This window comes from Microtus pennsylvanicus, chromosome 3 (genome assembly GCF_037038515.1).
Source record: "Microtus pennsylvanicus isolate mMicPen1 chromosome 3, mMicPen1.hap1, whole genome shotgun sequence".
Classification (NCBI taxonomy): domain Eukaryota; kingdom Metazoa; phylum Chordata; class Mammalia; order Rodentia; family Cricetidae; genus Microtus; species Microtus pennsylvanicus.
The window spans coordinates 77,951,147-77,976,516 of NC_134581.1; the positions used below are offsets into that span (position 1 = coordinate 77,951,147).

General features: G+C 38.0%; 1 protein-coding gene across 2 annotated transcripts in view; it reads left to right on the forward strand.

Moving 5' to 3' along the window:
• The window catches only part of Arhgef12 (Rho guanine nucleotide exchange factor 12), a 131,757-nt gene that overhangs the window by 4,229 nt on the left and 102,158 nt on the right, over positions 1 to 25,370 (forward strand). The gene's annotated exons all lie outside the window — the stretch shown is intronic.

Consider the following 25,370-nt stretch of genomic DNA (forward strand, 5'->3'; position numbering starts at 1 on the left):
CCATGGACTTTGTTTGGTCCTTAATTTTGGTCCTGGACTTTTTTTGGTCCTGCAGATCTTGCCATTTTTGATTTGTAGATTGGCAAAAGGTTTTGATATGTTGGAATTTACTTAGCACTGAATTTAGCTTTAAGGTTAACTTTTAAGCAAGCTTTTAAAGTGAACATTGAGACCTATACTTTTACATTCATATATAAAGTAGAGCTATTACTCATTTTTTCTGTCAAAGTTGTCTTATAAGCTCTAGTTAATAACAAAAACAAGCAACCTACCCTCTTAGTGTTGTGTGTTATTTTCAAGGTTGCATCTGTAAGATGTAATTATTTGTAACATTTTCTTATGAAATGGATCCATTTTAAATACCGACCTGAAATTGAGAATAAGGAGGGTCATACTGCCAGCTTCATAATGTTTTGTCTTTTCTAAGTTCAGAATAAAGTCCTGATTCGTATAAGTCTGCATTATAGTATACGTACTCCTATAGTTTTACCAGTCAACGTGGAGAATCCAAATTAACCTTTTTAAAAAAATTGGAGTTGTAGTCTTCCATATTAAAAGCACACTCATTGTACTTGTATTTGTTTCATGAGCGGACAAAGGATGTTTTATTTGAAATCATAAAAAGTGTGTTAGCCTGCTGATACCACTTGATGTGTTAGTGATTTCTGGTTGTTCACATGTTAGCACTGCAGTGTTAACTGTTCTAATGGTTCTGCACAGGTGATGGAGGGATTTTTAGCTGTGCTTGTCTGACAGTTATCAGAAATGCTGCTTGATGGTGGGGTTGTAAGGCAGTGACAGTGCTGGCGTTCCTTCTCTAGCAAAGCAGCCGCAAACAGGTCTTACTACATAATTATCTCCCAGAAGTGGACTGGGATGATGTTTTCAGAAATAGGAGGCTTAACTTAATTTTGTCTCCTCTGTTAAAATTTGGATCTGATGATTTGATTAACATGGAGATATGATCCCTTCTCTTAATTAGGAATCTTCAGAATACTGACATAACTCCTTTTGAGTAAAATATTCTTTTGTGTATGCAGTGATATTCTGTGGTAGTATAATTCTTAGAAAACTGCTTGAATCTGGATTTTTCTGGATTCAAGATGTCCTTTTCATTTTTGTTTATTTGTTTGTTTTGTTTTTCCAGACAGGATTTCTCTGTGTAGCCCTGGCTGTCCTGGAACTCACTCTGTAGACCAGGCTGGCCTCAAACTCACAGACATTCACCTGCCGCTGCCTCCCAAGTGCTGGGATTAAAGGCGTGTGCAACCACTGCCTAGCTCTTCTTTTTTAAAAACCTTAAATTGTTTTCTTTTTGCATATATTATTATTTTTTTCTGTTCACCATTGTTTAGTAGCTTTCCAACCTCACCAAAAAAGAATAGGGTATTTTTTTCTCACAGGATGCTTTCTTCCTGGTCCCTTATCTATGCTAACTTTAAATATCTCTTGAGAATAAAGCTTTTGTCACTTCCTCAGGAGACTGAACAACGCCGCCAATAGGTTTTGTAGTCAGGAAGCTTTTCCTGCTCTCCGGCTCAAGCTTTTCTTTTTAAGTTGTCCTGGTAACTTGTGTCTCCTTGCTGTACAAGGCCAAATGATGCTCTCTGGCCGTTTTGAGTTTGCATGTTTGTATTGGTTCTCGTGGTTAGCTGCTGCGTTCCTTATGGTTCTCTTCCCCTTAATTCTTTGTTTAGTCAAGTTATGTTTTTTCTTGTTCCATTGTCTAAATGTCAGTCTGTCTCTCTTAATATTTTATTAGCTTTGCCTGATTTGCTATCCTAGTACATTTCTTAGTTGGTCTCCTGGTACAAAATGTGATATTCTATATGATTCATATTCTAGAGAAGCAAGTTACAACTTATTTTTACTGTGATTCTAAATTCTTTGATTTTTCTCCAGCTCTAGCCCCCAAATTACTTGTGGAGAGATTCTCAGAAGAAATGTAGATAGATGGATGTATGTGTGTACGTGATTAAATCCAGGGCCTCAGGCTTGCTGGGCAAACAGCTATATTCTCTGGCTCTATGTTTATTTTAGGTAGCATTCAGAATAGGTGTAAGAGATTGTAGCAACCAAATGAAACAAACATATACAAATAACATAATTACCAAATCAGCTAATTAAACAATTACTCATGTTTTAGAAGACTTCTTTATAAAGTGATTCTTTCAAATGTAGTTCCCCTAATACATCAAAAAGTAGAATGTAGAAATATTGTCTGGAGCCTTTGCTGATTCTGATTAGTCAGAAGTAAAGACAAAGCTAGGGATGAAGAAACACAACTGTAGCTTTAAGGTAATATGGTAAGAGTCATATGTAAATTGTTATTTTTCTAGTGGTTTGGTTCAGTCTGTTACTTAAAATGTTACCTCCTTTATATCTTCATATTAATTTTAAGAAATAGCTCTGCAGTGCTTGCTTAGTAGTAATTTCCTGTTAGAATAGATTAGTGTTAAAATTTAAATAATGCTTTCTTCTGTCTGGAGAGATGGCTCAGGGTAGGAGTATGTACTACTCTTGTAGAGGACCCAAGTTCAGTTCCCAGCACCCACATCAGGAGACTCTTAATAAATTGCAGGTCTGGCTCTGGGGGGATGAATTGCCCCTGACTTTATAGGCACTTGCATTCATAAGCAGGTACCATCCAATAAGTACACATATAATTAAAATATATAATTAAAAATGAATCTCAGAAAACCATTTTACTTCCTTGTATTTGTGAGAATTATTACTGACAAGATAGCAACAGGAGAAAGTGTATATTTCAATTACTGTAAAACATCTAAGATTATAGAACTCTTCAATGTTTTTTTTAGTAGACTTTTTCCTTTGATACTTAGCCTAATGTTATTTAAGTAGCTATTCTTGATCTTTTAGGTTTTACCAGTAAGTTTTGGAATTTGGAAAATATGAGTTTTATTTTTTGACTTAGGATGTCTGGTGTCGTGTGAGATGTCTGTATGATGCTTGTGGAGCTGATTCCTGGAATACTGTGTAGACTGTGGTCTTGCTGAGTAGTATGTAATGGTTCTGAAGATGAGCTGTTCTCCAAGTGCATAAGCGTGTGTTTTTGACTCTTAATGGGAGAACCTTATTATGGTTCCTGTATTAAACTGACACGCCTCAGTGTAGCTGAGAGTGCAGACTCACACCCTAAATGATTTTTAATGGATTCAAGTGCTGACTCTTGGTCTTTAAAGTCTTGGTCATGTGTCAGGCCTAGGTGGCTTCCTTCTGTTTAGAGACAAGTTTAATAGCCAGAAAAAAAAAAGAAAAAAGTCTTTCTGGCTTGGGACTATGCATAGCAAGCATATAGCAAACAATTAAAAATATAGTAGTGACATGCCTCTAGTTCCAGCCCTTGGCTGCTAAGGCAGGAGGATCTTTAGTTCTAGACCTGCATGGGCTGCATAGTGAGATTCTGTTTCAAAGAAAAAGAATGCTAGAAGGGAGGACAGAGGAAGATGTCTTAATGTTAGCCACTGATCACGCTGCTATTTATTTTGATATTGTAAAGTATATTGTAGTTATTAAAGATGCTACTTTTGAACTATAATATAGTATTAAATATAAACTTTTCAGTTTGTATAATTAATATGTCAGAAGCTTTCTTTTAGATCTTCCATAGATTCAGAAAATGTTCATTTTCGTATAAAACCCAGAGCATCCGAAGGTACTAACTCTGAAGTCAATCACTTAATGCAGACAGTACCTATTAGTAGAATAAAATGTCCCTAAATAATATGTAAATACATGTAGCTCACTTATGTTTTTGTATAGATTTTAGATGGGTTATCTGTCTTGCCTGTATTCAACACACATGATGATCTGCTGTGGTTTGCCTGGTGTCTCTCTGTGGTTTACTCAGAGGAAGTGGTTATTGTGGGTGAAGGTCTGGTCTTCTTAGAGATTGTTGGTGGCACATGCACTGTCAGCATATTTCCTGTTTTATTGGCTGCTTGGGCCAGACTTCTCAGGGTGACTACTGTTGAAGGGGTATCCGAGTATTTTATGGTAGCGGGATAGCCGGTTACAGTGTTGTGTAACACCCTTGGCTCAGGTGATGCGAGAGTTAAATTGATGTTTATAAAGGTCTTTGAGAGTCTAGGATGGGAAGTACAGACATTGTTTCTAATTGTATTTGCAGGGTATTCTGATGGTCAGATATTGTTGAGCCCAAGTGAAAATATGGTGGTGCAATACAGTGTTACTTTGTGGAACTGATTTCTGTAGGCATTTAAGTGGTTTCTAATCACCACCAGAATCATGGTTAGAATTTTTTCTCTCTGGGACTAGGGAAATGGCTTAGTTGGTAAGGTACCTGCCATGTAATCATGGGGACTTGAGTGTGGATCTCTAGCACTGATGTAAAAGCTGGGGGAGCACAGTGGAAATCTGTAACTCCAGCAACGGGGAGGGGTGGAGATAGGCAGATCCATGGGAGTTCATTTGTCAGCCATCCTAGCCAATGAGTGAGTTACAGGTTCAGTAACAGGTCTTGTCTCTGGGCCTACGAGATAGCAGTGGGTAAAGGTGCTTGTCAGCAACCCTGGGACCTACATGATGGAAGTTGAGAACTGTATCCCAAGAGTTGTCTTCCAACCTCTTCATCAGTGCCATAACACTCTGCTAACACACACCAATGCTGTGGTGCTTGTGTCCCCAAGTGTTGTGACACTTCATGTGCGCACACACACACACACACACACACACACACAGAGATGTAAAATTTATAAAGTTAGAGACTTTGTCTCAAAAAAAAAAGGTGGAAAGCAATAAAGACACCAAAAAATTAACTTCTGATCTCCACATGCTTAAGCAGCCACACGCACACGCATATGTACCCACATACACCACCCATGAAAAGAATTTCTCTCTCTCTCTCTCTCTCTGTCTTATAAAGAGTATTTTTTTTAAATGTGCATTAGCATTTGCCATGGGTGTCAGGTCCCCTGGAACTGGAATTACAGACAGATGTGAGCTGCCATGTTAGTGCTGGGAATTGAAACCCAGTCCTATGGAAGAACAGTCAGTGCTCTTAACCACTGAGCCATCTCTCCAGCCCCTAAAGACAGTATTTTAGTATATAACTCTGCTCTATGTAGACCAGGCTAGCCCTGAACTCACTGAGATCTACCTATTTCTACTTCTGCCTCAGTGATTAAAGGCATGTTCCACCACTCCTGGCCTTTACATGAGGAAACGTAAGGAAGCTGTAGACACCTTGTCTATAGTACTGGTGAAGTCCTGTTCACAGAATTAACACTTAGAACAAGCTACTTCATCAATGGGGTAAGTGAAAAGCTAAAACAATGAAATGGAGAGAATTTCCTTTTGATCAATAGCTTCATCATCCGTATGCAAAAATTTTTACTTTCCTGAAACCTAAAAGTTAGCAAACTGATAGAATTAAATGTTACACTTTATTTTTTTCCCTTTAGTCCATGATACTTAAAAAGGAAACAATATTTGTAATGAGGAATTTTTACGTAAGCTTAAATTTAAATCTAATTGTCAGTCCTCCAGACCAGAAAGATGCTTGTTCACTTTTAAGTGCCGGATACTAGCTCTGCTATATTCTTGGTATGGAAAAGCATAAGGAAGAAGCAAGTGGCTTAAGTAACTCTGCGTGTGGCAGAGATACCAAGGGAGAATAAATATTATGAATTCACGTTTCAAAGTAACTTTTCCTGCTCTTTTCCTCAATTTCCACACCTCCATTGGTTCTCAGACACACTACTCAGAAGTAACTATGTTTAAAACTGTTCCTGTTTTGGAGAAAAGGTCTTGCTATGTAGTTCAGGGTAATCTTGAATTCAAAATTCTCTCATCTCTGCCTCCTGAGTGCTGTAATTAGAAGTGTTTATCACCACCCCTTGCTTTCAAAAATACCACAAAACACAGCCGCCTATCATTTTAAGATTCTGTGCACATGTCCCCAAATGGTGGGTGTCATCTGCAAATATCTGCAGGTTATGCTGTTACAGCAAACTTCAGGATTGCAATGTCAGGTGTGGATGACTGCACCATCACTTCCTGGGTCTTATTTTGGAACCTGGCTGAAGGAATGTCCCCATCTGAAATTCATGGATACTATGGCAGAGACAAGAACAAGGACATTATTCTGACTCTTGCTTGTTTCAAGACAGGGTTTCTCTTTCTCTCCCTGGTTGTCCTGAAACTCAATTTGTAGACCAGGCTGGCTTCGAATATCAGAGATCCACTTGACTCTGCCTCCTGGAGTGCTGAGATTAAAGGTGTGAGCCACTATACCAGGCCACATATGATGACTGTTAAAGCTTTTGTTCATCACATTAGCTTATAGGACATAGGCTAGAACAAGATAAAGTTCATTGTCAGTGGGGTAGGGATGCAATCTCTCCTACAGGTGACATTGCAAGGCATGTGATCATCGGTAAGACTGTGAACTCCTTCTAAGGAAGGAATGTGGAGGCTGAATTAAGTAGGGACAATAATACAGTCTCCCAAAGGAGTTGTTCAGTAAATGCTTATCATATAGGTTGTTTGGAGTATGTGAGAGGTTTATTTCCATACAGAAGTACGAAAAGTGCTATGTTGAGCCTCTGTGTTCCTGTCATTAGCTTCAACAGTGATCATTGTATGTCTTTCTTGGTTTATCTGTTTGTTTCCCTTGCTTCTCCTCAGGGGATTACAGTGAAGCTTCTGGATATCCTGATATCACCAGCGAGTGTCTCACTGAGACTGTTTAGTTTGGACCATGACCTCTTATATCCTCACCGCCTAGTGGTTTGAGACAGTGGTACTGAGAACTCTAGAGTGCGTCATTTGGAGAGGATGTTCATGGAGTGTGTAGAGTTTGACAGCCAGATCTTGTTTTGATTTCATGGAGTGTTTCTGGAGGAGGTTTTACAACATGATCTACTTTCCCAACCTCTTTACTTGACTTTAGTGTGTGTGTGTGTGTGTGTGTGTGTGTGTGTGTGTGTCAGAAGCAGGTAATTAACCTCTGGAAAAAAATAACATTGCAACAGATTTGATTTGCAGGAGGTTTCATTTCTTACTGAGCTTCTGTTGGAATAATGCCAATTGAAAGGATTCCCAGCTCTTACTGGCTCCAAGTCTTCTGGGAGCTCAGTCAGTGATGTTATTTAATGTGGAGAAGAGCATCAGAATCACTTATAAAAGCCCTATGTTCACCTATATTGTCAGAGAACAGAGCTATCATCCTGAGATTGTCACAATGATAACATAGTAAGAGTAAAGGGTCTAATTTTAGTTTAGAAATCAATGTCATTTGCTCAGGCAAATGAATCAATGGGCCTTCAAGCCTTCATTGTGACTCAGAATATCAGTGCAGGCAATATATTTGTTATTTCTCTGTAGGGAGTAAGGGGCTTATGTTATACATGTAGGAGTATTTAGTTTTGGTGAACAGTGGAGAACAAATCAAAGAGAGAACCCCTTTTTAAAATTTGTACTTGGCATGTGACAGTGGTGCCAGCAAAGAGAGTTTGCAGTGTTTAGTGAACAATTACGGTAATATATTTGTTATGATGGAAATATTTTAATATAATACCATTATTGAAAAATAATTTTAACTGACTTCTTATTTCTGTAGATACTTAGGTATTGAAATAGCTCTTGGTTCCTTTAATTAAATTGTTGTTAATCTAATTTCAGAGTCCATGTAGGAGATACAAACTACAGTTGCAAATGACTATTGTCAGCTTAAATAAAATTATTTAAATTTGGGTTTTTCTTGCTGTTGAGTTGGTTCTGGTTTTGGTTGCTCAGAGCAACATATTCTATTTAAAATGAGTAAATTTTCCATGGTGAATAATCCTTTGATGTGCCGTTCTTCTTATTTGCAGTGTTATCTCACAATTGAAAGCACTAGTTTTCAGAGATAAATACTTGTTCCGTCCTTGTCAGGACAGTAGTACTTTGGTTGCATTTTAGTTGTATATGCTGTTGCCAATTTAGAAAGGGTTTGTGGTTTTTTTTGTTACTGTATTTACCCAGCAATTCTACCTGCTTAGAATTCTTGAGACAGTGTTTAAAGGAAAAGAGGCTCTGTTGCCTGGATGGGAACAGCAGGGAAAAGAAGTCCTCCCCAGGGCTACTCAGTGCAATGGTGAGGGAGCTGTTTGTTTCTAAGAATAGGAGTAGGTCTATTACGTGTGAGAAGTAGTAATCATATCTTCTTCTTCCTCTTCATGTTCCTCTCCTCCTTTCCTTTCCTTCCCCCCCCCCTCTCTCTCTCTCTTTTTCTTTGCTTTTTTTTTTTTTTTTTCTGTGACAGGTTTTAGCTCTGGCTGTCCTGGAACTCTCTCTGTAGACCAGGCTGGCCTTTCCCTCAGGGATCTGTCTACCTGCCTCTGCTTCCCAAGTGCTGGGATCAAATGCGTGCACCATCACACCCAGTATCTTTTTTTTAAAAAGTAACTTTTAGAAGAATAGATATCTCAATCCTGTATTTGATATATGTAATATTTACTTTTATTTTTGTCTATGTTAGAGGTTCAGTAATGGAAAAGTGAGTGACGCTGAAGTTGAAAAGAGTCTTAAGTTTTGGTGTTAGGCTTGTTCTATACTAGCCAGGATACCTTGAGCAAATTTACTTTGTCGAGTAGCATCTGTCAAAGTGCTAGATAAGGTGAGTGTGATGGTACTAAATCAGGTGGGTATGATGATTCATGCCTACAATCCCAGCACTCAGGAAGCAGAAGGATTGGTACAAATTTTCAGCCAACCCAGCCAACCTGGGCTACTTGGTAAGTTCAGTCTGTCTTGTGTTACTTAGTAAGAAGAGAGAGACAGAGTGACTTCTTTTGAGATATACTGTGAAGACTGCAAGAAAATCTATTTAAGTTCTATTGTATTGAGCTGGGCATGGTAAATACACGTCTTTAATCCCAGCACTAGAGATAGATAGGATCTCTCAGAGTTCAAGGCCAGCCTAGTCTATATAGTTAGTTCCAGGACAGCCAGGACTATGTAGCCATATCTTGTCTCAACAAACTAAAAAGAAGAAAAAGTGCTAGTGTATATAACAAGAGGCCAATAAGTTATTGACTCTGACTCTTTTATAAATTTTATTTAGTTATACTTTATGTATTAGTGCTCTGCATGAATACCTGCATGCCAGAAGAGGGCATCAGATCCTATTATAGATGGCTGTGAGTCACCATGTGCTTGCTGGGAATTGAATTCAGGACCTCTGGAAGAACAGCCACAACTTTTAACCACTGAGCCATTGCTCCAGTCCCAGCTATCTCTCCAGCTCCTTGACTGTGACTCTTAAACCTTAGAAATAATTGTTTCCTAAACTTTTTTAATGATTGTAAAATGATTTTGAATTTATGCATAATTTCAGCTGTTTCCCTTGCTAAATAATAGTTTTTTAATTTTATATTTAAAAACTTAAATTTATAATTCATATTAAGGAGGTTATCTGTAATAATGATATTTGTTGATTTATGCTAGAAATTATAGCAAGAAGTCAGTTTATTTTGTTTTGTCAGATGAGATCTTGCCATGTTGTTTATGCTGGCTTGGCCTCCTGGGCTCTTCCTCTCAGGTTCAGGCACATAGTAGTACAAAGTAATAATGATTAAATTGATTTTACTTCCCAAGTTAAAAATGTTAATATGGTTACTTTCTATTACACATTACTCTTTTGTTTTCTTTACTTTTCACTCTCACTACATAGTGTGTGCATTACCTAGTCTTTAGAAGAACTGAAATAGCATCAGTATAGGTGAAGGGTTTATCTCTGCTTTTGGGTTTCTGAGACAGGGTCTGAGTCTGCAGTCCAATCTTAAGTTGCAGGTATGAGCCGCCACACCCAGCACATTTAGGATTCTTGACATTTGCTGTTGGTATTTTGGTTGGTATTTTGAGAGACAGGATCTTGCTGTGTAGTCCTGACTGGCCTGGAATTTGATATGTAGAGTAGGTTGTCCTAGAAAAGTCAGTAATTCTTTGTCTCCTAAAGACTGGGATTATAGATGTGCACCACCACACCCTGTTGTGCTGCTGCTGTTGCTGTTGCTGCTGCTGCTGCTGCTGCTGCTGCTGCTTCTTCTTCTTCTTCTTCTTCTTCTTCTTCTTCTTCTTCTTCTTCTTCTTCCTCCTCCTCCTCCTCCTCCTCCTCCTCTTCTTCTTCTTCTTCATCCTCCTCTTCCTCTTCTTCTTCTTCTTCTTCTTCTTCTTCTTCTTCTTCTTCCTCCTCCTCCTCCTCTTCCTCCTCCTCCTCCTCCTCCTCCTCTTCTTCCTCTTCCTCCTCCTCCTCCTCCTCTTCTTCTTCTTCTTCTTCTTCTTCTTCTTCTTCTTCTTCTCCTCCTCCTCCTCCTCCTCCTCCTTCTTTTTCATTTCTCCTCCACCTCTTATTATTTGAAGCCTAATCCTTGCTTGTAAATCATTTTCTGTCACAATTATTAAGTTCTTTTAATATGTTTATGATCTGTTTGATACAAATATTTTTTGGTGTTAGAAGACAGAAAACAATAAGAAAGAACTCCACAATTTATTATACTGACTGTGTAAGGTGGAAAAACAAAGCGGCAAATGCCTTTTAATAGAATATGATTGCTTGTTTTATGGTCCTGGGGCTTGAACCAGGGCCTTGTACTTTCTAGGTAAATGCTATCATTGCCTCGATTTTTTTCTTTTTGAAACAGGGTCTCACTCTTGCCACAAGCTGACCTTGAACTGTAGCTTCTCTGCCTGTGGAGGGCTTGGATTGAGGAAGTGTTGCTTGCCAGCTTGGCTGATGATAGGGCTTTTGTGGAGCATGAGTAATAAGAAGCAAGTTGGCACTCCCCCTCCCCCTGCTTTTTCTTAGAATCTACATTGAAAATGTCTTGTTAGCATAGTTATCTCCTTTTTTGTTGTTTAGTTTATATTTTAGTAGCACCAGAAAAATTAGTATTTTTTAATATATAAAAATACAGCTGTATTAAAAATATAAGCCCCTAAACAAAGTCTTTTACTGAATAAGTAAAAGGTTCTAGGTAAAGAAAGTCTACAGAATTGTTGCTTTAGAATCTTTCTAGGTCTAAAATGTATTTATAAGAGATTACATGGAGAAAGTGGTATTCTTGAAAGCATTGTTACACGTGGGGAGACATCATAGCCCTGAGGGAGAACTGCAGACCTCTGCCTGCAGGATTCTGGGAAACTGCTTTTTCCCATGCTTACAGCCCCTTTATGAGTAAAAGTCTGTTAATTTTGCATAAATATTTACCATATCTCATTTTAGCTAGCATTGCTTCCTCACACTGGAAGCAACAAGAAGAACTTTGCTTATCCAACTTGGAAAATTTATTGTTATCACTATCGATAATTTGGAGAGTGTTCTGTTATCTTGAAGGGCTGAGAAGTCAAATAGTCAAATTGGAGAGCTGTTGTAGAGCTTGGCTCCTGCCTAGCATGTGCAAGGCCTAAGCTTCAATCCCCAGGAAAAAAACCAAAACAGAAATTCAAATAGGAAAATAACAAGGGTAACAACATGATCCCCAGAGCCATAAACTTTCATTGTCTTGTACAGTAGATACTGAATATTAATTTGGCTGCTTAAATTAATTAAAATAAAAATGGAAAAATTAGGTCCTTGGTTACACTAACCACATTTTTAGTGTTCAGTAGCCACATGTAACCATTCTATTAGTTGTTCATTATCATAGGGCATTAAGAGTGCAAAAAGTCAAAACAAAAAGAGTACAAAAAATATGTATTTTGGTGGTATTAGAGATTGTATCTAGGGTTTCACACATGTTAGGCAAACACCCTAGCTCTCTTTTAATTTTTTGAGACAAGGTCTTTGTAGTTTTAGCTGGCTTAAGCTGGCCTTGAACACCCCTCCTGCCTCAACACCCCAGGTGTTGGGATTACATACATGAGCTATTACACTTAGTGTCTTTTTGTCTTATTTACTTTTGAATATTTTATTTTTTACTTTTTAATTATGTGTTTGTATATATTTCTGTTGGGGTTTGTGCACATGAGTGCAGTGCCTGTGGAGACCAGAAGAGAGCATTGGATTTTAGAGGTGGAGTTAGAGGCAGTTGTGAGTCATTTAACCTCAGTTCTGGGAACCAAACTCAGGTCTTCTGCAAGAGCAGTGCCAACTCTTAACTGGTGAGTTGTGTCTCCAGACCTTTTCATTTTTGAGACAGACATGCTTTAAACTTGTGATCTCCTCTTGCTTCTGGCTCCCAGAAATATTTGGGATTATAGAGCTGTGCTACCATGCCTATTTTGCAAAAAAAAAAAAAAGTTTGGACAGAGCTACCAAATATTATCTCATACAATTATGATCAGAAATCTTGGAGTCATTTAACTGAGTGGTTCAAGGTTCCTCATGAGGTTGTTGTCCAAATGTCTGCCCAGTGGAGCAGAGACTTCAGGTATCTGAAGACTTGGCTGGAGCCGATAGGGCTACTCTTAAGGTTGTTCACTTACACTGGGCAAGAGACTGGTGATTATTAATAGAAGACAATAGTTCATTTTTCATTTCTGGGATCTCTTTAGGGATACTTAAGGCAGTCTGCTTTGCTTGATGAGAGAGCAGAATGGAAGCTGTAATAAGTTTTATGAAATGACCTCAGAAGTTACACTGTCATTTCTGTATTCTTCTATTGGTTTATAGGTCAGCTTTGTTCCCTGGCAGGAACAAATGGCATTGGTGTCTGGGAGCTCAGAATCAGTTGGGGTCATTTTGGAGGCTGCCTACCTCAGAAACTTAGGATGTTAAGGTAGAGAGTATATTTTTAAATTTTTATGGTAGTAAGAACCAAGAATCCTAATTTTCAGACTTATAGTTGGAAAGACTAATATAGTTAATGGTCTACCTTAGCCTGTGGTTAAACGCTAATAAAAATTAGGCAGTTTGATAAAAAATTCAAAATCATATTTATATTTTACTCATTTTATAGTTCTATTTTTGCATTCATCTCCATTTTGTTTTGTTCACAGAATACTTATAATTTCAAGATAATTTAAGTTGTCCACATGAATAGATATATTTGTCAAGATAAGGTGATTGCAAAACTTGTCTTAGTCATGCATATGGTCTTGCAAATGAAAGACTTCTCCCAGAAATATTTGAAATTCTTCTTGAAGCTGGAATGGATGTGTGAAGAGTTTTCCATTCTTTCTGCCAAACTCTGTATGTAGCTCTAATTTTGAAATTAGATAATGAATAGTTTTAGAAGCACCCCGCCCCCCCGAGACAGGATCTCATATACTCCAGGTTGGCTGACTCTAACTTCCCATCCTCCTGCCTTACCCTCATAGGTATGGGCTACCATACCCAAGTCTGTGTCTGTCTCTCTCTCTCTCTCTCTCTCTCTCTCTCTCTCTCTCTCTCTCTCTCTCTCTCTCTCTCTCTCTCTCTCACACACACACACACACACACACACACACACACACGAAGAGTTCACAGGACAACTCAAGGGAATGGGTTCTCCTCTCACTGTGTGGTTTCTGGGATTCACTCTCAGGTCATCAGGCTTAGTGGCAAATGCCTCTACTGGCTGGGCCATCTAGCTGGCCTACATCCAGCTCTTTCATAAGATTGTAATGGCTGACAAATAAAAAAGCCCAACTAAAATAAATGTCATGAAAATATTGAGAAAGGACATTATACTTGAAGTTAAAAGCCCAAGGATGCCTATAGGTGGTGGCGGGTATTTCAGAACCTATTTAGAGGTAACATAATAAAGATGGGTAGACACTTAGGGTTTCTTGGAGTCTTAGAACCTTAACAGAAGAGGTAGCCAATTTATTTAAGAAGTAGGAGGGTGTGCAGTCGTGGCTGAGATAGCTAATGAGCTTAGTGAATTCATTCTGTTCTGTAGGTGAAGTGCATGTGCATTAGTCAGTTTTGTGTATATGAAGACTCCTTCTACTTGAATGGTGTAATCCCAGTCTTGTACTTATATTGGAACTATTTTTGATAATGTTATGAAAACAGATGAAATATCATTATAAAATTCAAGTATATCTGTGAAAAAATTTATATGATTTGGAAATGTGAAGTAGACCCACTGAAAAAATGCTGTCAAATTGGATGGGAATAAAAATAACTTAGTTATTTGGGTAAAGATTTAGTGTATGTTTTTGTATATATCCTGCTTCTTGTTCCTCTGTAAGTAAACTGAATTGGAAATTCACCTCTACGTATTTGGTATAGTTTATATGAGAAAGATGCAGTCACTCATGATTATCTTGTTAAAGAAAAAGGTTTTATCCCATATCCAAGAATTGGCAGATGAATGCACATTTATATATTCTAGGTTGAAGTAGAGTTTAAGATCTCTACAGTGTCGTTTAATACCTTCTTGATGTAACTATTCTTTTCCATTAAGTGACCAACCACTGGCACTGGTAGATGGGCTAAGACAAACTTTGTTGTATGGTTAAGGGGAGCATCCTGAATTCAGGAGGTGTGAAAAGAAAGAAGTATGAAATGCCTCCTGCTTGAGGTAATGACCTGGTTGTAGTTGTGCTGACTGAGTTACTGCTATTTTCTCAGAAACATTGACTTGGATTTTATTGCTAGTATTTTCAAATATAATTTTGTTCATATATTTTTTCCTAGTGTTACTTTCTTTTTTGGCAAATAATGCCATTTTTTCCCCCTAATTAGAGTAGTGAAGTAAAGTTTCTTTGGAAAAATCAGCAATGTTAAAGGAGAGCATTAAGTATCTAATGGTTCAAGGCTCTGCTGTGGCAAATCACTGGGTCTGTATAGACACCAGATAGGCCTTCCTCTTCTCCAGTACAGGCCTCAGACTAGGTTTAGAAGGTGATTGGCACAGAGGATTTGAAAGCTTGGAGGACAGTGTTTTGGTTAGAAGAATCTTAGAACTTAAGTTTTCCAGATTTATTGAATTTCCCTGTCTTTACTTTTCTGCTCTTAGTACTTGGAAGATGTAAGTATTGAATTAGGCGAATGAATGAACAGATGAAGCCAAGTAAGAGATATATTAGCATAAGGCCAAATTGGACACCTAGCAAAAAGTTGATAATTCCCATCCATGCTGTACTGGGAATGTTATCTTTTGTCATTGTTTATTATTATGCCAATTGAAGCAAGCAAATTGTTATTACTTTTTTTTTTTAAACAGAGTCTCTTTACATAGCCCTGGCTATACTGGAACTCACTCTATAGACCAGACTGGCCTCAAACTCACAACCATCTTCCTGCCTCTGCCTTCTAATTACTGGGATTAAAGATGTGTGCCACCATGTCCATCTTGAAACTATTTTTTTTTTATTTAATCACTGCTTGGCCTAGCTTCTTATTGGCTAGCTCTTACATCTTAATTTAACCCATTTCTTTCTATTAATCTGTGTATTGCATGTGGCTGTGGCTTACTGGCAAGGTTCCGCCTGGCATCTGTCTCTAGCAGGGCTACATGGCTTTTCCTGACTCAATCTTCTTTCTCCCAGCATTCAGTTTAGTTTTCCCCACCTAGCTCTGTTCTGTCCTGCTATAAGCTCAAAGCAGTTCAAACTAATTCTTAATTCGAAAGGAGACTTGGTGTAATGTTTCTTATCTGAAGTAGGACATCTAAATAAGTTTAAACATTACATAAAATGATTTGAAAGTATAGCTTAGAAGTATAAGAAATGTTTAAATGTTTTGATCTAGTAATGCCAGTTTTGGGATATTATCTCAAGACATAAAGAGAATAAAGCCTATAAAATATTAAAAACAATGATGCTATTTTGGCACTGGTGGCTTTGGTACCTCTGAAGAGATGGGCTTGGACACTGATGGCAAAGAGCTCCAGGAAAGAGCTGATAATAAATTATTGCGCCTGTCACTTGATTCTCAAAAGGAACAAATGGCCCAAAGGTTCCTTTGTGGAATGGAGAAGAAAGTGGATCTTTGGCAGAAGAATGTAGAGGTGAAGAATAGCTTGGTTGACATAGTGAGTTCCAAGTCAGCACAGGTTAGCGAAGTGAGACCCTACCTTCAAAATAAGTGAATAAATAAACAAACAAGTGGGGCTGGAGAGATGGCTCAGCGGTTAAGAGCATTGCCTGCTCTTCCAAAGGTCCTGAGTTCAATTCCCGGCAACCACATGGTGGCTCACAACCATCTGTAATGAGGTCTGGCGCCCTCTTCTGGCCTGCAGGCATACACACAGACAGACTATTGTATACATAATAAATAAATATTTAAAAAAATAAACAAACAAGTAAGTAAATAAATAAAATGAAATGCTGGCATTTCAGGAGGTAGAAGAATTGAGTCCAAGGTCATTATCCTCTGCTATAGCAAGTGGGAGAGTAGCCTGAACTACACGTACTTTTCCCCCTCCCCTTCCAGTGCTGTGGGTTGGACACAACATCTTGTGCAAATACTCCACTGCTGTGTGTCATCCCCAGCCCTTGTTTTCCAAGTCTTTTTAAGCCAGGCTGGCCTTCAACTCTTATCATCCTACCTTGCCTCCTGAGTCCTGGGGAACCAACATCTCCTTATTACCTGAGATGCCTGACTATAAGGTTTTGTACTTGGCTTTCTTCATCCTGACAACATTTCTCTAGAGCAAAGTATTTAATCAGTTTTGAGGTTCAGTAACCTGCTCAGGGTCAGTGAGCATGATGTTTTGACAACCTTATCTGTACGAAACCCATTTTTTTTCTTACATATAGTCCATCTTTAGAAACTATTTTTAAGTAAACGTCATCTGCATCTGACTGCTTGGAGGGGTAAATTTTGTCTGGAGTTTAGCTCACTGTACTGGCAATAGCATTTGAGAGACGTGCATAGTAGGGTACCCGTGATCTCTCTCATTAGTTGAAAACTCGTTACTGTTTAGAGAAGAGAGCTACCTGGTGTAAGTTTTAGAGAGTCAGGGATGTTGATATGTGCCATTTAAGCTTTGTATTTACCTTTTTATAGAGATTAATTGGAATGATGCAGCTTCAGCAAAGAGCTTTCTGGAGTATACACGAACATCACACTCCAGCTAAATCTACAACCTAAACATGGGAATCTCTTCTTGTTTCTGTGACTCAGTGGCTTTCAGTTTGGCAGCAATCTACAGATTTAATACGTTCTTTTCCCCTTTGATTTACTTCATTCTGAAATCCTGTAAATATAAGACCAAAAAAGAACACAGAATAAGCACCTACTACTGTTTAGCACCGTCCTTGGGTGGAGAAGGTGAAAAAATAAAAATTATTTTTGAGTTTTCCTCATGCTTTTCTTTTGATTATTTCAACCTCATAAATGTAGTAAGTTTTTTTTTTTTTTATCTTTGGCGTAGTGGTTGCACCTTAATCTACTGCTATTTCAGCCAGCAGTTGCAACTCTGTTACTGGCCTCCTTCTCTGGCAGCGGCTTGGCCACTCAGGCTGTAGCTTGGTGGGAATCAGCACCCGCAAGCCCTGGCTCTGCCACTGCTACTAAAGGTAGCTTGAACTAAATTTCTCTCATTCTATTTATAAACAAGACTCAAGATTCAAAGGCTGGGGTGAAAACCTGCTAGCTCAGAGAGGTTGAGTGGCAACTACTAACCTTCGGTCCTTGTGGGTGTCTCCCAAAGAGTGTCCTTCTGCTTCACCAAACAAAAAAAGTAGCACCATTACAAATACCTCCCTTTTCCTTCTGGTACCTCTCTCCTAACTGATGACCTTTCATGCTCTAATGATTACTTTCTGTTAACTACTTGTTAATTCAGCCTCCTGACCCGAGGTTAATTTTATTTAATTAATGCAAATGCACACAGTGTGATTGAATATCCCCCAACATTCCCTCCTCTTTTTTTGTCTAAATGAGAAGGAAAGGTTTTAACTCTAACACAGCGAAGCTATATACAAAAAGAACAATGATCAGGTAATGTTTAAATAAAAAGAAAGGTTTTAATGCTAACATAGTAAAACTATATACAATAAGAATTATCAAGTAGAGATTATATTCACAATGTTCAGCCCATTTGTATTTGGCAAATTTAGAGAACTACTCTATTATCTATCCTATCTTGTATTACCAACCCAAAATATGATTTTAGACCTCCAAAACATTTTCTTAGATAAGCAATTTAAACTTTTATGTTTCAAGCTTATATACTTTATACTTCCTTTGTGAGTTCTTTTCTGAATTTGATAACAAAGAAGACTATAACTGCTTATTCTTCAGCCCCATCAGAGACCTTAGAACCATATAATATTACCAGGGCAAACAGGAAGAGTAGAGCACACAACTTCCAAAACTATAGAAATGACAGAAAGCGGATATCAACTGAGGGTTTTTCTGCAACATTGGGGCATTCATTTTCTGCCTATAGACCTAGAATATCTAACGGACTTTTCTGTGAAGCAGGAATTTTGAAGGACTCTTCTACCTAGTCTTGGCAAAGTTTGACAGTCATCTTTTTGTGTCCTGTACGTCCATTTTGGATAGCATATTGTGTCAAGGCAAGGGAAGTTTCTTGCCCAGTGGCTAACTTTGTCACAACAAAAGCAAACTCCATATGGAGGTTCTTTGATGCCCATTATCTTTTTTTTTAAGTTGGTGCTGCTGGAAGGAGACATGTCTCATTGTCATGAAAAGCTTTAGGTTATCGAAACATCTTAAATATCATATTCTGTAGGCATCTGAAGTATCTGAAGACCATATCTAAAACATAACTGTTTAACCTTGAAAACATATCTAAAATAAACTACAAGTTTGATTTTAATAGATGGCTAATTACTAACCTGTATTCCTTAGTCACACATTTTAAAATGAGCTGCATAGATATATACCTTAAACAAGAGTAGACACACACACACACACACACACACACACACACACACACACACACATATACAGTATAACAAAAGTAACCTTAAATTTGTATCAGTATACAAAAATATCTTTTTGGCTTTTCAAGACAGGATTTCTCTGTAGTTTTGGAGCCTGTCCTGGAACTAGCTCTTGTAGGCCAGGCTGGCTTCCAAGTCACAGAGATCCTCCTGCTTCTTCCTCCCGAATGCTGGAATTAAAGGCTTGCGTCACCACTACCCAGCTACAAAAATAACTTAAACAAGAGCAGAAACATATATAAGAGTATGTTCTAACAAAAATAACTTTAAATTTGTATCAGTATACAAAAATATTCTAGATTAATAGTTGCTTTTTAGTTTAAAGTAGATTCAATAATCTACGCTTTTATCCTTTCCATAGTCCCTCCTTTTTTTTTCTTCCAGAAAGAGATCCTTAAATCCAACCTCCCTTGCTTAGTTTCCTTCCTTATTGTGACCAGTAACAATTTGCAACTAACCCCTGTAAGTGATTGCAAACATTCATAACCCACCAAATGACCAGAAACCCATCCCACCTCTTGTGAATGTGGGTGCCGTAGTCTCAAAATTGCTTCCTGTTGTCTTCATCTTTAGGGAATCTTGAGAAAATTGAGATAATGATCAAGTCCTTGGAAAACTAGCTGTAACATTGGTTGTCCAGTCTGTGTGTGATGGGAAAGTGCAGGGCTTCTCTGAAGTCCTGGCAAGAGTAATCTGTGAGGCTGGACCACCTTGAACTTGTCCTAAGCAGTTTGTAGTTCAAAGCTGATCTTTGGGTGGTGTTTGTCAGCTTAGTGGTGTTACCACACTCCAGGTGGAATTGTCATGGTGGGGCCCCATCATCCTTTTGAAGACTTCAAAGGTAGCTGTTAGAAATGGTCATGGTTCAATGCAGGAAACTTAAACATTTTAAATGTTATATGCAACAGATTTCAGAGAGGTTAAAGGACCACAGTCTATTAAGTATATCTGGGGTACATAAACTTAGTTCCTAGTTTCCTGCTTCAGACTCAAGCCCAAAGTCATATACAGGAAGCTAGATAAAGTCTAGTTTTAGAATTAGTTAGTACTTTAAATAGCGATTAGTACCATGACAGAAATACATATATGTATTTTTATTTTTAAGAAAAGTTTAAAAGAGTCAAAACCAAGTGATTATGAGATTCATGACAAGAGAATAATTGCTTAATTTTGGGTTTTCTTCTGTCCTATATCAGGTGGCTCTTCTGACGTGAGACAGATTTTGAATTTTCTTTAACAAGCATGCTTGTTTGGAGAGGTGTAGAGAGGGAGAGAGCCATGCTTCAGCCTCAATTTTTAATTGAGTTGGGACCATGAAAAGACCATTTCCCTTTTATATTTGTAGAGAGAAGCAATAACAAATATTTAGGGAGATTTATGAAAGTTTATCCTGTTGGAAATGTTATACCAGTAGGTCAATTTCACTCTTTTCCTTGGGACATTCTCTCTGGATGACTCCCCGTTCTTCAGATGATTCACTCATTTGTCCAGTGCTTTTCAGATTCCTTGGTTGGATTTTTTTTTTATTCTCCTGGAAAGACAAACAAAACCCTTCCCCAACCCTAACTTTGGGGAATTCCTTTTTTTTTTGTCAGGTTCCATCTTTGTTAAGGCAAAATATATTTCGCAAACAGAAAAAGTATTCTTTTAATAAAAATTATTATTACTATTATTTTCATACTTGATCAAGTGAAAGGCATTTGTTGGCCTTAGAAGTTAGTTTAGATCAAATGGCTACACTGTTCAATAAACTATTACTTTTCATAACCAAGAGGTCTCTCCTGTTTGATTCTAATCTTTATCAATCTTGATGATATCCATAGCTTTTCTTTTTCTGTGGAAACAAAAGCAAAACCTTCCCCAACATAATACATATCCTGGTTTCCATTCTGAGAGCAACACATCTTTAAAATATATAGGCTGATTTAATTCAGCAGTTTTTTCTGTTGTCCAGTGTCTCTGCATCCATTGTTCCTTTTTTATTAGCATTTACAAAATTTAAAGTCAATAAAGCATTGCATAATCTATTTCTGGGAATCTTTATTACCTCTTTCTTTTCATTCAGAATATCTTTTAAATTAAAGTGCAATTAGATCTTTCTGTAAGTGCTTGTCCTGTAGGATTATGTGGTATATCTTAATATGCTTTACGTTGTAATATGCAAAAAACCCTTTTATTTTACTAGTGATATATGCTGGAACATTGTCAGTCTTAATTTGTACAGGTGTCTTCATAATGGCCATGGCTTTCAGTAAATGTGCAATTACAGAATTGGCCTTTTCAGAACTTAAAGCAGTGGCTCATTTACATCCTGAATATGTAAATATAGTATGGTGGACATACTTTGATTTATCAAACTCTGCAAAATGAAAAACATCCATTTGCCAAATTTTATTTCTTTGAATACCTTTTGAGTTAGGTTACTTCCTGCAGGTAATGGAGTTTGATTATATAAAGAACAAGTAGGACAGTTCCTTGTAATTTCTTTGGCTTGTTGCCAAGTGATTAAAAAAAAAATCACATTTATTTCTTAGGTTGGAGGGATGTTAATTTGTGTTTTCCATTGCTGCAACAATCATGTTTCCATAAATTCATTGCTAATCATGTTTTCATAAATTCATTGCTATATTAGCCATATATGACTTTAATTTTTTTCTTTGTACTTCTGGACCTATCTTGCACATTGTTTTACTTGAGAACCTAGCTTCCTCTTTCCACCATGTTTTTCATTGTAACCAAGGACCAGCTTCCAATATTGCTGTTACTAAATCTTTTGGTCTTGTGAAATAATTCTATTCCTCATTGCCCATGAGTTTAACATCTGCTCCTCAAAGGATGAATTCATACCGTTTGAAATGACTGCCTTCTTAAATCTCTTTAAATCTAACATTTCTACAGAACTCCAGCGAACTTCTGCATGGCCTTGGGGGTGCTTATCACCTGGGGCTTGTTCTTGTGTGGTAACTGGATAAATTAAGGTTGGTGTTCTAATCACTGTTGGCTGCTCCTCTTCAGCATCGTAATATAATGGGGTGGTGGGTTCTGCTCTAAATGCCTCTGTGTGTCTGAGTATTTTTCTTATTTTCATCAGTAGGTCTTTTGAAAGCTTTTGTATCTTATCAATAGTAAGTCCTTCTCAAGCTTATATCTTACCAAATTTTTCTTATTTTCATTGGTGAGTCTTTCTAAATTTTGTATCTTATCACAGTAGGAAGTCTTTCTAAAGCTCATATCAATAGGAAGTCTTTCTAAGGCTTCTATATATCAGTCTAATTATATCTGACACAGTTATGTTAGATTCAAACAGTTATTCAAACCACTTTTTGAAGAATAAAATATTAATTTCCAAACTGAGAGTAACTTCCATCAATATTACATTAATCCTGTCTAAGTCATTTATCCCCTTCTTTAAATTTACCATTTTCAAACCATCCATAGTAGCACCGTACAGGGTTCTAGTGCCCTGCATTGTGATGTTCCGCCTCCTAAAGGACTTCCCCAGTATCTCACCAAATCTGCTGACTTCTTAGTTTGTCCATGGTGTTGGCAGTTAACTCAAGTGTCCCCCCCCTCCCAATTTCCAAGTATGAGCCTGCATTCTGGAGTCCAGCAAATAGCAGCTGCCTGTTGTGAGTGCTCGAGAGGAGAGGCCCAGACAACGCTAGGTGATTTGACTTCTCTGTCCATGTGGTTGTGCCACGTGTTGAAGTGCCAAATATTGTTTTATCTTTGTCATAGTGTCTGTACCTTAATTTACTGCTATTTCAGCCAGCCATTGCAACTCCGCAGTTACCAGACTGCTTCTTTGGCAGGGGCTGGATGTTCAGACTACAGCCTGGTTGGAATTTTGTTTCTGCATTCCTTAGCGATCAGGGAAATGCAAATCAAGACAACTTTAAGATACCATCTTACACCTGTCAGAATGGCTAAAATAAAAAACACCAATGATAGCCTTTGCTGGAGAGGTTGTGGAGAAAGGGGTACACTCATCCATTGCTGTGCAACCACTTTGGAAAGCAGTGTGGCGGTTTCTCAGGAAATTCGGGATCAACCTACCCCTGGACCCAACAATACCACTCTTGGGAATATACCTAAGAGAGGCCTTATCATACAACAAAAGTATATGCTCTACTATGTTCATAGCAGCATTGTTTGTAATAGCCAGAACCTGGAAACAACCTAGATGCCCTTCAATGGAAGAATGGATGAAGAAAGTATGGAATACATACATATTAGAGTACTACTCAGCAGTAAAAAACAATGACTTCTTGAATTTTGCATGCAAGTGGACGGAAATAGAAAACACGATCCTGAGTGAGGTAAGCCAGACCCAAAAAGAGGAACATGGGATGTACTCACTCATATTTGGTTTCTGGCCATAAATAAAGGACATTGAGCCTATAATTCGTGATCCCAGAGAAGCTAAATAAGAAGGTGAACCCAAAGGAAAACATATATTCATCCTCCTGGATATTAATCTTCATCAGGCGATGAAAGGAGACAGAGACAGAGTCCCACATTGGAGCACCAGACTACAACCCCAAGGTCCAAATCAGGAGCAAAAGGAGAGAGAGCACGAGCAAGGAACTCAGGGCCACGCGGGGTACACCCACACACTGAGACAATGGGGTTGTTATTTCGGGAACTCACCAAGGCCAGCTGGACTGGGTCTGAAAAAGCATGGGATAAAACCAGACTCACTGAACATAGTGGACAATGAGGACTGCTGAGAAGTCAAGAACAATGGCACTGGGTTTTGATCCTACTGCCTGTACTGGCTTTGTGGGAGTCTAGGCTGTTTGGATGTTCACCTTCTACACCTGGAAGGAGGTGGGAGGTCCTTGGACTCCCCACAGGGCAGGGAATCTGGTCTGCTCTTCGGGCTGATGAGAGAGGGAGAGTTGATTGGGGGAGGGGGAGAGACAGAAATCTTTAATAAATAAATAAAAAAAAAAGAATATCATTCTGCTCTACCAACAAAAAAAGCTGTGCTACTCCAAATCCCTCCCTACTCCTTCTGGTGCATCTCTGTCTCATCCAGATGCCCTCTGATCCTCTGTGATTACTTTCTGTTAACTAATTGATAACACAGCCTCCTGATCAAAGTTAATTTTATTTAATTAATGCAAATGCAAACTTGGGATTCACGATACAATTAAATATTCCGCCAATAATAGGACTCCTTGTTTAGTTTTTCTTCTTCAAAAGTTTCTTTGAAAAAAAAAAGTTTCATTGATATTTTTGGTCTTTATAAATTTTGAGATTAACTGCCAGATTTCATGTAGAGTCTTAATGAGGTTTTAAAAAATTGTCATTGTGGCCGGGCGGTGGTGGCGCACGCCTTTAATCCCAGCACTCGGGAGGCAGAGGCAGGCGAATCTCTGTGAGTTCGAGGCCAGCCTAGTCTAGAAGAGCTAGTTCCAGGACAGGAACCAAAAAGCTACAGAGAAACCCTGTCTCGAAAATCAAAAAAAAAAATGTCATTGTATACATTGCATGTATAATTTAATGCTTTTTATACATGTTGTATTTTAGTGATATATATAAGTTTATACACACACATTTATATTTGGTTTTTCGAGAAAGTTCTGTTTAAAAGATTATATAGATGCAAATTTATAAGACTCAGAGTCAGGATTGCTGGGACTGAGTCCCTGCTTTGTTTCTCAAAGATCACACAGATAATTAAGTCAGCTTTTCTGAGCTGAACTTTTCTCCAGCATAGGGAGGATAATACTATTTTTGTAAAATTAAAAAAAAAATTACTTCAGAGAATCAAATGACGTGTGTGAGGTGGTTTTTACCTAATTAAAAATTCTCATGCAAGGGCTGGATGTATGTGTGTGACTTAGTGATGGAATGCTTGCCTAATACCCAAGGCCCTGGTTTCTCTCAGCACTAAGACAGTCATAAAAAAACTGCAGTCAGCATTATAAAACAAAGCATATATAGTGCTTTTAACAGCAAATAGACCAACACACTCCAATTAAGGTGATAAAATTAAGTCTTGAGAGTTTGTGCTTAACGTTAGAACATGTGCTTAGTAATACAAGGCCCAACAGCACACACACTTATACACACACACAAATAAAAAATCAAGTTATTATGATGAAGTTAATGCAAGTATAATTATGAGGCTTAATTATGTGGCTAAGCCCCCCTGTTTAGGAGATGCTGTGGGAAAAATATTTAAGATTCTGTTATATTGGTGAGTGTATTTTCTTCTTTGAAATGAAGAAACCTAGTTTTACTGCTATTAAATGGCAGGTTTTTTAACTTTAGACTGGTCTAAAATTTGTGTTTTTCCCGTCTTAATCTCCTGAGTGCTTGATTCTAAGTTTGGCTCCAACACTTGGCCCATGTGTACTAAATTCTTTATTATATTTGTCTGTCTGCCTATCTCTCTATCTCTCTATCCTGTGTGTCTGTGTGTGTACACCACAGCACATGTGGTCAGAGGATAACTTTCTCGGAAATCGGTTCTTTCCTTCCACCATGTGGGACTAGAGGATCAAACTCAGATCATCAGTGTTGGTGGCAAGCATCTTTACTCACTC